This window comes from Triticum dicoccoides, chromosome 1B, assembly GCF_002162155.2.
Source record: "Triticum dicoccoides isolate Atlit2015 ecotype Zavitan chromosome 1B, WEW_v2.0, whole genome shotgun sequence".
NCBI classification, from domain to species: Eukaryota; Viridiplantae; Streptophyta; class Magnoliopsida; order Poales; family Poaceae; genus Triticum; species Triticum dicoccoides.
Window position 1 is genome coordinate 613,386,769 of NC_041381.1, and position 9,255 is coordinate 613,396,023.

At 41.0% G+C, this 9,255-nt stretch overlaps 13 non-coding genes across 13 annotated transcripts; all 13 read right to left on the reverse strand.

Moving 5' to 3' along the window:
- Positions 1-1,346: 1,346 nt before the first annotated feature.
- Positions 1,347-1,432, reverse strand: LOC119351114. Its single transcript, XR_005169651.1, has one exon. It is a non-coding gene; the product is annotated as a small nucleolar RNA snoR8a (small nucleolar RNA).
- A 233-nt stretch (positions 1,433-1,665) lies between these two features.
- On the reverse strand, positions 1,666-1,786 carry LOC119351486. Its single transcript, XR_005169975.1, has one exon. It is a non-coding gene; the product is annotated as a small nucleolar RNA SNORD14 (small nucleolar RNA).
- A 136-nt stretch (positions 1,787-1,922) lies between these two features.
- On the reverse strand, positions 1,923-2,102 carry LOC119351634. The gene has a single exon (XR_005170073.1). It is a non-coding gene; the product is annotated as a small nucleolar RNA Z112 (small nucleolar RNA).
- Positions 2,103-2,159: 57 nt separating this feature from the next.
- Positions 2,160-2,240, reverse strand: LOC119351077. Its single transcript, XR_005169618.1, has one exon. It is a non-coding gene; the product is annotated as a small nucleolar RNA snoR77Y (small nucleolar RNA).
- An 81-nt stretch (positions 2,241-2,321) lies between these two features.
- LOC119351043 lies at positions 2,322-2,418 on the reverse strand. Its single transcript, XR_005169589.1, has one exon. It is a non-coding gene; the product is annotated as a small nucleolar RNA snoR31/Z110/Z27 (small nucleolar RNA).
- Positions 2,419-2,462: 44 nt separating this feature from the next.
- LOC119351130 lies at positions 2,463-2,556 on the reverse strand. The gene has a single exon (XR_005169665.1). It is a non-coding gene; the product is annotated as a small nucleolar RNA snoR31 (small nucleolar RNA).
- Positions 2,557-2,602: 46 nt separating this feature from the next.
- Positions 2,603-2,698, reverse strand: LOC119351500. The gene has a single exon (XR_005169988.1). It is a non-coding gene; the product is annotated as a small nucleolar RNA R30/Z108 (small nucleolar RNA).
- Positions 2,699-2,777: 79 nt separating this feature from the next.
- LOC119351065 lies at positions 2,778-2,881 on the reverse strand. The gene has a single exon (XR_005169607.1). It is a non-coding gene; the product is annotated as a small nucleolar RNA Z107/R87 (small nucleolar RNA).
- A 58-nt stretch (positions 2,882-2,939) lies between these two features.
- On the reverse strand, positions 2,940-3,026 carry LOC119351120. Its single transcript, XR_005169656.1, has one exon. It is a non-coding gene; the product is annotated as a small nucleolar RNA U31b (small nucleolar RNA).
- Positions 3,027-3,117: 91 nt separating this feature from the next.
- Positions 3,118-3,213, reverse strand: LOC119351627. Its single transcript, XR_005170069.1, has one exon. It is a non-coding gene; the product is annotated as a small nucleolar RNA Z43 (small nucleolar RNA).
- A 91-nt stretch (positions 3,214-3,304) lies between these two features.
- LOC119351576 lies at positions 3,305-3,398 on the reverse strand. The gene has a single exon (XR_005170052.1). It is a non-coding gene; the product is annotated as a small nucleolar RNA snR60/Z15/Z230/Z193/J17 (small nucleolar RNA).
- Positions 3,399-3,466: 68 nt separating this feature from the next.
- On the reverse strand, positions 3,467-3,543 carry LOC119351082. The gene has a single exon (XR_005169623.1). It is a non-coding gene; the product is annotated as a small nucleolar RNA U83 (small nucleolar RNA).
- A 207-nt stretch (positions 3,544-3,750) lies between these two features.
- Positions 3,751-3,846, reverse strand: LOC119351626. The gene has a single exon (XR_005170068.1). It is a non-coding gene; the product is annotated as a small nucleolar RNA Z43 (small nucleolar RNA).
- Between the last annotated feature and the right edge of the window lie 5,409 nt (positions 3,847-9,255).

Sequence of the window (9,255 nt, forward strand, 5' to 3'; positions counted from 1 at the left end):
ACGCAGTAGTGAAGATGGATTCTGCAATGTGGGACATGACTCTCCTGCTACTGCAAGGCTGCTTCAACCTAGTCCATGTCGCTTCCCTGACGTTCTGGTGAGCACGGGCGCCAAGCCGGATTCTCCCTGCCGCCGGCCAACCCATTTAAGCGTAGTTGTTGCTTCGGCCGTGTGTCTCCACCGGCACGACCACTGCATTGGCCGCGATTCTGCCCGACGGGGCCAAGACCCATTACGTATGGTGAGACCACCATCGAGAGCGTTGGATAATGTTGGTCCATCCAAGTAATTACTTGGTTATATGGTTTGTATTATGTGGTGGCGTTGGATAATGTTCCAGGATATCTTGCTGAGCAACATCATTCAGATGGATATATATTGGACAAGCTGCGTTAGGGCTGTGTACATAAGAGGCATACTGTATTATTATTGGACAAGCTGCGCCAAAAGCACATTTCAAAAGTTTGGTCGTATTTGGTAACCTGTTTTTGAATTTCCAGGGAAGCAGCCTATTGGGCACCAGTATCCTAAGGATAAAATTGCACCATCCTGCATGACACGCAACTCAAGCACAACATCTACCCCGAGAGTTCAAATGAAACTGCTGTACCAGCAAACCAAGGACTGACACTAAAGAGAAAACCCTCCTTCACCTGATCACGGAATTTGAGTCACACTAAGTTTCATTGTCATGTCTCATGTGCCTCATGCCATACAGTGATGAGCATAGTTGAAGGTAATGTTCGCCAAATCTCAAGAGATCCTCCATGGTTGAAATCAAGTGGCACATAAGGATTTTAAGACACAAAAGCAAGCCCGATGTCCTCGCCTGACGACATGTTTTTTAATGGCACAGTTGCATTGAAATTCATCAGCATAGATCACTAAACTAGTGATAGAAGAAATCTCAATACATCATCTCTATTACAAAATGGAAGTACATTTGATGGACGGTTTTACAGACACAAATGCATGACAACATAGCAATGGACCTCACTGAAAATGAGCAGTATAGTGGTATTTGGAATGATTCTCCAGTTGTGCTGCCTTGGTCGTGATAAAGTACACAGAACTGAGCAGGGCTTCAGTTTCTAAATAATCTGCTAGCAGACTTGCTAATGGAAAAGCATCTCCTGGTCAAAATTAAAAAACTGCATTTTAAACAAAAATAATTAAACAGCAATGCGGTATTGGTGCTCAGATTCTATGGGAGTCATTCACAAAGATATCACTGCTGCCCAATCACATCTAACTAGATTGTTCCATAAAAATCATAACGCAACTCTCAGTGAAAACAAAGAAGAAATAACATAATAATACGCATTGAAACAAGAAATAGTGTCCATTGATGCTCAGATTCTATGGGTGTATAGATGTCGTTCACAGGGATTTCCCGTCAGTACGAGGAATGTTTTATAATCACTGCACCAAAGAAGGATCAATTGACTCATCAACAACAACAAAACAGAGTTTAAACTGCAATTTGGGGGCGAGCGTAACCCAAGATCCATCTGGACGGATTTGTGCTTTAAAAGCCACCTGAACTACATCTCAGGAGCGTTGTTAACTCAGATGCTACAACAGCAGCCGAACATTCAAACAGTGCTCCCCACATTACATGATGAAACATCGAGCAGAAGACAACAAAGTATGAGGATATTCATATGGCTCAGACATCCAAGGAAGGAATTAGCAGCATTAGCTCTCAAGCCTGGCTGGGCGAAAGATCTTAGGCGGCATCTGCGAATGTTTTGAGAAACAAGCCTTAAATTTATCATCATCGCCAGAACATATCCTCAAAAGTGATCAAATCGACAAATAACTTGTGAGCCAATACAAAAATATTTTAACCACAATAGCTATACCAACCAAAATAAAACTAAGGTTCAACACACAAACAACAGAGCAAACAATATGAGAGAATCCCTCAGAGACCCATTTAAAATCATGCACACAGCTGAACCAAACCAGGTGCAAATGGAGATTCCAGCCCTGACCAAACCACAAAGGTAATAGCCAAGGAGGACATGTGCAGTGGTGAGAAACAGCTGCTGTTTACAGTGTCATACGGCACTTCCTGGTCTAAGAATCATCACCGGGAAAATTTAAGTTAACAAAATTAACTATATAATTAAAAAAGAAAATCATACGCTACTGGTTTTGTGCCTCAGAAAGCCGCAAAAATATCGTCATTCAAAATCAGACGGTAATTCCAACATAAAGCTAATCATCATAGGCTTCATTTACTTTGCAGGTCTCTAGTGTAATCATAATCGCTGTCCAGCTGACAAAAAACTAAAACAATGACTAAGATAACATGGTGTATCATCAGAATATAAAAGCCTTCTCATCCACAGGAAAATAGGCACTGTGTCAGAAGGTGTCCTAAGATTGAATAAGGTTTCATCACTTGATACAGACGAAATCTAGAAGAAAATAAAAACTAGAAACTGATCTATATAATGGATTCAGTTGCAAAGATGACATCACATAGGCAGCTAATGCAACCCCTCGGATCAAGTGTTGGATTATGCATCAATACCTCCTCACAATCCAAACAGATCATCGACAAAAATAACAGCAAAAATGATTGAAAATATAGCTGCTCAGTGGTGGCAATGTTTAATTGGTTCGATTCTGCCAGCAATGTCGTCAATGCTTTCAGAAGAGGGAGCTTGATATCCTCATTGCAACTACACTCTCCAAACGAAACACACACATCAAACAAAAAATAGGAATAAGAACAATGAACGGCAGATTCAAAATAAAGGGTATGAGATGGCTCGGTTCAGCGGGATAATCGGCATACAAATCAACTCCTGAGAGAAGACCTGTAATTTGGTCTGTTGAGCTTGAATATTTGCAAATCGTCACTGCCATCACCCAAGAATATTGAGTAGAAAGGAAAATCAAACCAACTATCTAAATTTTAATTTGCTGAGTCAGATTTAATAGTATGTCAATCAGCACAGATCCACCTAAGCGGAACCTAAGACTGGGGCGACAAATTTGAAATCATCATCCTCATAACTACAAAGATCTGCTAACTATGTTCCTTCTGTACCGTACAAGATTATTTCAGTCTAAATGAATTTCAATTGATAATATGTAAAATGAAGACTCAGAATATGGGTGGTGATATAGCAGGATGGTCGGCAAGGCAAATAAATGCCAGTTACGACGAACGAGACCAAATACCAATCTTCACCGTCCTCTACAACAAATGCAGACATGACGTTGAAAAATAATTAACAAGCAAACTAACACACGAAATGTTGATTCTCAAGAAAAAGCTGAAGGGTTCTAAGGTCATCAGATAGGAGCGAAAGACTAATTTTGTTCAAGTAATCACGATTTGATCATATGAACTATGCACTTGTGATCATCATCCGACCTTAGCAAACCAATAATTCAAGAGAAAAAACAAAACGCCAAGAAAATGACAGAAGGATTAAAGGGATCGTGATGCCTCAGAAGGAAGGCAGTAGGTTATGTAATCACTAGTGATTCATTGAGAAAGGTTCACACTAATCATCATCAGCACCACGAAACCACAAATAATCGAAAATTAAAAAATGAGCAGGATCATTGGCCTCATAGAGAAGATTAGATCGTTCCACATGAAGAAAATTCGGACATATGCTTGTCTATAAATTTATTTTAATCCTCGGCCAGCGATAAACAAGGAAAAAACAAGAACAAATCAGCAGAAGAGTGTTACTCGGGGTGAGGTAATTCTAATCAAGAAGAGGACTCGGAATATGGGTGGTGATATAGCAGGATGGTCGGCAAGGCAAGAAGATGCCAGTTACGACGAACGAGACCAAATATCAATCGTCACCGTCCTCGAGCCAGATGCAAAAATCACCACGGGAAGAACAAGAACCGAAAACGGGTTGCAGAACAAGAAGGCAGGTCGAGATCTGATGGGTCAGAGGGAGAGGAGGGGGGAAGAACCTGTTTGCTGGGGTGGATGGGAGGTGGCGGCGTGGGGAAGAAGGGCATCTTCGCCGCTGCTTATATAGAAGGGTTCTGGGGCGTTAGGGTTTGGCAGGGGCGCCGGGCCGACTTGTGCCGTTGGATTGATCTGCTCGGGCCGTAGCCCCAGAACTAACGGGCCTGACGAACCCATCCATCCAATCCGCTAGTTCCCGCCTGACTGTTTCTTTCTTTTCTTAAAAAAAACTGACTGTTTCTTTTTTCTTCTCAAATATAGAGAAAACTTCTATTTTCCAAAATTTGCCTGGGCGCAAGTTCACTAGGAAATGAAAATATTAGTCAGGGAAAGAGAAGTTAAAGTACCAGGTAGAAAGGTAAAATTGTATATGGCCTTTAGATTTTTCACTCATCATCTGTGGTCGGTGTCACAATGGAATTACGACGAAGATTACTAGGCGTGCAGAAAAACGTCCATGTGATCACGAGCACTGATGATACAATAGCAAGAGGGCGAAATAATGCTGCGGTTTTTTCAAACAAATCGTTGTGAGAAGGTAAATTAGGCCAAGAATCTGTGGAAGGACACCTCAGACAGTAAGGCATCCCAATAAGACTTTTTGTTCTCGCAAAAAAAGTGACACATTTGTTAAAGTTGAAGGCTAAGTGATACTACAAACAGCCATAAGTAATAAACAATTACACAGCCGTAAAAACTAATGCAAGGACAACTACGTAGAATATAGGGTGGTACGAGAAAGTACATGCCAATTGTACATATTACATCGGATAAGAACCATGTGTGAGCAGTGGCGTAGCCAGGATTTTGGATTAGGGTGGTCCAATTGATATAAAAAGTGTTTACAACACGAATACAACATACCAATATACTAACAGAGGCTGGGCTATTTAGCTAAGGAGACAATGCCCCCCCCCCCCCAACCTCTACCTCTAACAAATTTTGTCTAACTCCAACACTACATACTAGTATAGTATGATTTATTAAAAGAACGCATTGATAAGTTTTATTCTACAACTCATACTGTGTCTTCGCCTCTCCCCTGACAGATTTTGCTTAGCTTCGTTACCGAGCACTAGTATATAATTTATGAAAAGATCATATCAATATGATTGATTTTGCAACAATTATATGACACATCTAATGTACACCATGACCCGAGTTTCCATCACCTAACCTCCTACTATAGACAAACCGACAATTTAGTTTTATCACTTTACGTTTACGTTATTTACTTCCTACGCTCATTACTATGTTTCAACCTCTAGTTACTTGTTTTCCAATATGAGACTAATCTTTGCATATACCAAAACAGTTAATTCACACCAGACCTGTAGCCACTTGCGTGTGACAGAAACACCCACATTACCACTCGCATCCACTCTTCTTTTTGCAACAATTCTAGAAAAGTTGATTATTAACTGTCAGTTGGAACAAATACCTAATGATTCAATTAGTTCATTTTACCAATTATCGATTGAAAAAAACTTTCAAGCTTGCACTTTCAACTTGTTCAAATCTTCATAGCAAAAGCAAATTATACTTTCAGTTAAAGGAGAACAAAAATCTTACTTTAGATTGAAGTAGAATAGAAAACAAGTAGTGCTCAGCCTAATAAGGATGTGCGTGTGCGTTCATGCGCCCTTTGCTAGTCGCTTATGACCTGTCCGCCGCTGCCACCCACCAGCACGAGCGCCCTTCGTCGGTCGCCTATCTGTTGCCGTCGGCGGGTCCCCTATCAGCCTGGTCCTGTTGGCTGATAGGGCTCGCTAAACGCTAGGGTTCGAGAGGAGAGGAAGTCTGAAAACAAGGAACATCTTTTGGACTAGACTCGACCGAAAAACGAGCGTCGGCTGACTAGCATACAACAGTACAGAGCAGACTTAACCAAACAACTTAATCTATTGCTTGTATATGGACTGAGAAGCTGACTTGAGTCCGATTATATTTTTTATGGAGTAGTATATACTACACTAATGGACTCAATTCCAGGATGGTCCATGGACCACCCTTGCCACCCTACAACTACGCCACTGTGTGTGAGTCACCTACTTCTACTTAATTACATGTCATCCTGATCCTCATGCATGATAAATCGGTCAATACATTGGGTCCATGATTTTGTTCGGCGCAATCGTGTGGTATGTGTTACAAGTTTTTTTTGTTATAAGTGAACAAGTATGCAAGTAGTTTTCCCCAGACTCTGCTCCCCCCCGTGTGCTTCTAAAGCAAAATATCAAATAAGATACCGAGGGGAGAGATTAAGAGGGGGTGGTCGAGTCCTTTGTGGTGTGTGCCTCCGGGTGTGTATCAATGCAAGTGCAATTGGATTCACCTACTTTTTCTGAAGTTTCAATGTAAATAGTGGTTGATATCAATAAAGCTACCAGCGTTGGCCTTCCCCGAAGCAAAAGACTAGTATAGACGTCCTTGGTCGATGATAGACAATGAAAGTCAGGGGGTGTTTGTTTCCAGGGACTTTTTGTTGTAGGGACTAAAAAAGTCCCTAGCAAACCAAACAGGGTGGGACTTTTTCGGGACTTTTTGCTAAAAGTCCTTAGAAGCACCTCCTTGAGAGTCTTTTTTAAAAAGTTCCAGGGACTCGAAAAAGTCCTAGGACTAGAGAAACAAACACCACCTCAGTGTGTTCTTTAACATTTAAGAGGAGCTTACCTTTTCTTTGGAAACTTCATGTATGGTAACTTGTACACGATTGTAAGAATTCATTTTTTTGGTAATCCACGCATACACCACTCCATGAAAAAACTAAGTTAAGGGCTACACGAATAATTTTGGAACAACGAGTAAAGTCGCACCTACTAGTCACATTTGTATTTGTTTCCTCTTTATAAATACTAGGATGTGAGTGGTGTCATGACCATGTAGTCAGGCATACAAACATAGGTTGGTTCATCTGCTCGTCCAACTTCATATCTTTAAGTGGGAAAACTGTTGTACTAATTGCTAATCTAGAGTGATTATGCTTTAGGAATGAGCGGCGTTGGAAAATACAATTGAACTACCAACACTCAGTGCATAAACTGAAACAATGACTACCCGAAATATTTTTTGTACAACGAGTAGAGTCGCACCTACTAGTCCACCAGGTCTCCTTGTCCTCTTTACACATACCAGAGATGTGAGTGCTAACATCAATGGCTCCAGTACACCTCTGCCGCTGGTTAGAGTGACCTAATCTCTGGTGGCAAGCACGTCCTATGCGATAAACATGAGAGGTCACGATCATGTGCAACGCAACCATGGTTCTCAAAGCCATGTTGGGAACGAACTGATGAATGTTGTGTGTGCAGCAGGAGAAAGTCATGTGTATACCGGGCGGTTACACCCGAATTGGTGAACCATGCATGCAAAAAGGATAAGAATGCCATGAAATTGTCCATTGAAAACACCTAGGTGGTCGCCACTTGCGTCAAATTGTGCAAAGTTTATCAACTAATTATTCGAGTGAGTCTTCCAAAGTCAAGGATTCCACCATTGTTGGTCTATGATCTACAATCGGCTGACCAATAGGAGGTCAATTAGTCCAAGAATTCAATGTAAGACACCTCAGGCAAGCTTTGTTTTTTATTACAGCAAGGCAGCTCAGTAGACATTGTTGATGCCGCAAGCTAATTTCGACCCCAAAACAGCAGAAAACAATTAAACAATAGTAAGGAAATACAAGTACAACTAAGAAGCATCGGGGACGGTGGAACAAAGACAAAGTCCAAGACAATAGTACGAAATCCGATCAGCGACGCGTGTGAGTCACCTACTTCTTAATTATAGATCATTTGATCCTCAGGTGTGACATATTGCTAGTGCATCGTGGTCGGGATCTTGTTTGCCAAACTGGCGTGATCTGTGTTGAAACTTTTACTTGGTATCGACGAACGAGTATGCAAGAAGTTTGTCTCAGCTTCTGCTCGCTCCATCGCAGCCTGTGTGGATTGCCTACAAATGTGGATATGGATCCAAGGGTCGACAAAATCTGGAGCATCAACATACCACCAGACACAGCGATCGCAGCAAAACAGTTTGGAAATATGTCAACATCTTTTCATATACCTCTCAAGCAGATCATCAAACAAGATTTTGAGAGGAGAGTGTAGGAACTACCAATGCCTTCACGCACAGAAAGATTAGGCATTATCACATCCTTTGAGTTCACCATGAAGGATACAAGTAAATGTCCACTTGACCAGAATAGCTCTGTTATAACATAATAATGGGATATTGCACATTCAGATGAGGCAAAGCTATGCCTTGGTGAGAACGAACAATAGAAAGGTTCATTTTGAGTATTTTGTGGGTATTCCTTGCCATCCTTTACAACGCAAACTAGTCAAATTTGTTGATGTCGAAAGCTAAGTGGTACTCTGTACATTCAGAAGAAAACAATTAAACAATAGTAAAAAAAAGGATACATTTATGACTACGAAGTATCTATGGTGGTGCAAAGTATAAGCCAACTATACAAATTGCATCAGAAGCAATGTGTGTGAGTCACCTACTTGTACTTAATTGCACGTCCTTCTAATCCACAGGCGCGACAAATCGCTACTACATTGTGTTCATGATCTTGTTTGGCGAAATCGTGTGGTATGAATTCAAAGTTCTATTTGTTATCGATGGACAAATATGCAAGTAGTTTTCCCCGACTTTTGCTTGCTCTCCAGTGATCTGCTTGGATTGTATGTGGATGTGGATCTAGGGTTGACAAAATCCAGGGCATCGACATACCAGCATATACGACGATTTTTGCGGAACATTGTGGAAACATGTCAACGCCTTTTTTCACATGTTTCTGAAGCAATTATCAAATAAGGTACCGGGAGGAGAATTTATGAAGGAGTGTCCAAGACCATTGTTGTGTGTGCCTCTCAGGTGTGCAGCAATGCTAGTAAAAACAGATTCAACTAATGTGGTTGAGGCATACACGGGCCAAGAAACCATAAAGAATGAGGCTATGCTGATTTATAATATTGTGTGGCATTAGCTGGACTTATCGGGGAGCCGGGGAGGTAGAGTTCATCGTTACCAAGGGAATTAAATGGAGAGGCACCCACCATTGTCAAGTCTTGCTTTTCTAATCAACTTTCATGTAATAGAGTTGATGAACCACCTAGTATTTGAATCAATAAAGCTAGCAATGATAACCTTCCCTAAAAAAAAGACTCGGGGCATCCTTGGTGGATGAGAGACAATGAAAACTGGTGTTTTTTTACATTTATTAAGAGGAGCTTACCTTATCTTTAGAAATTCCATGCGTGGTAACTTGTTACAAGATAGTAAGATTT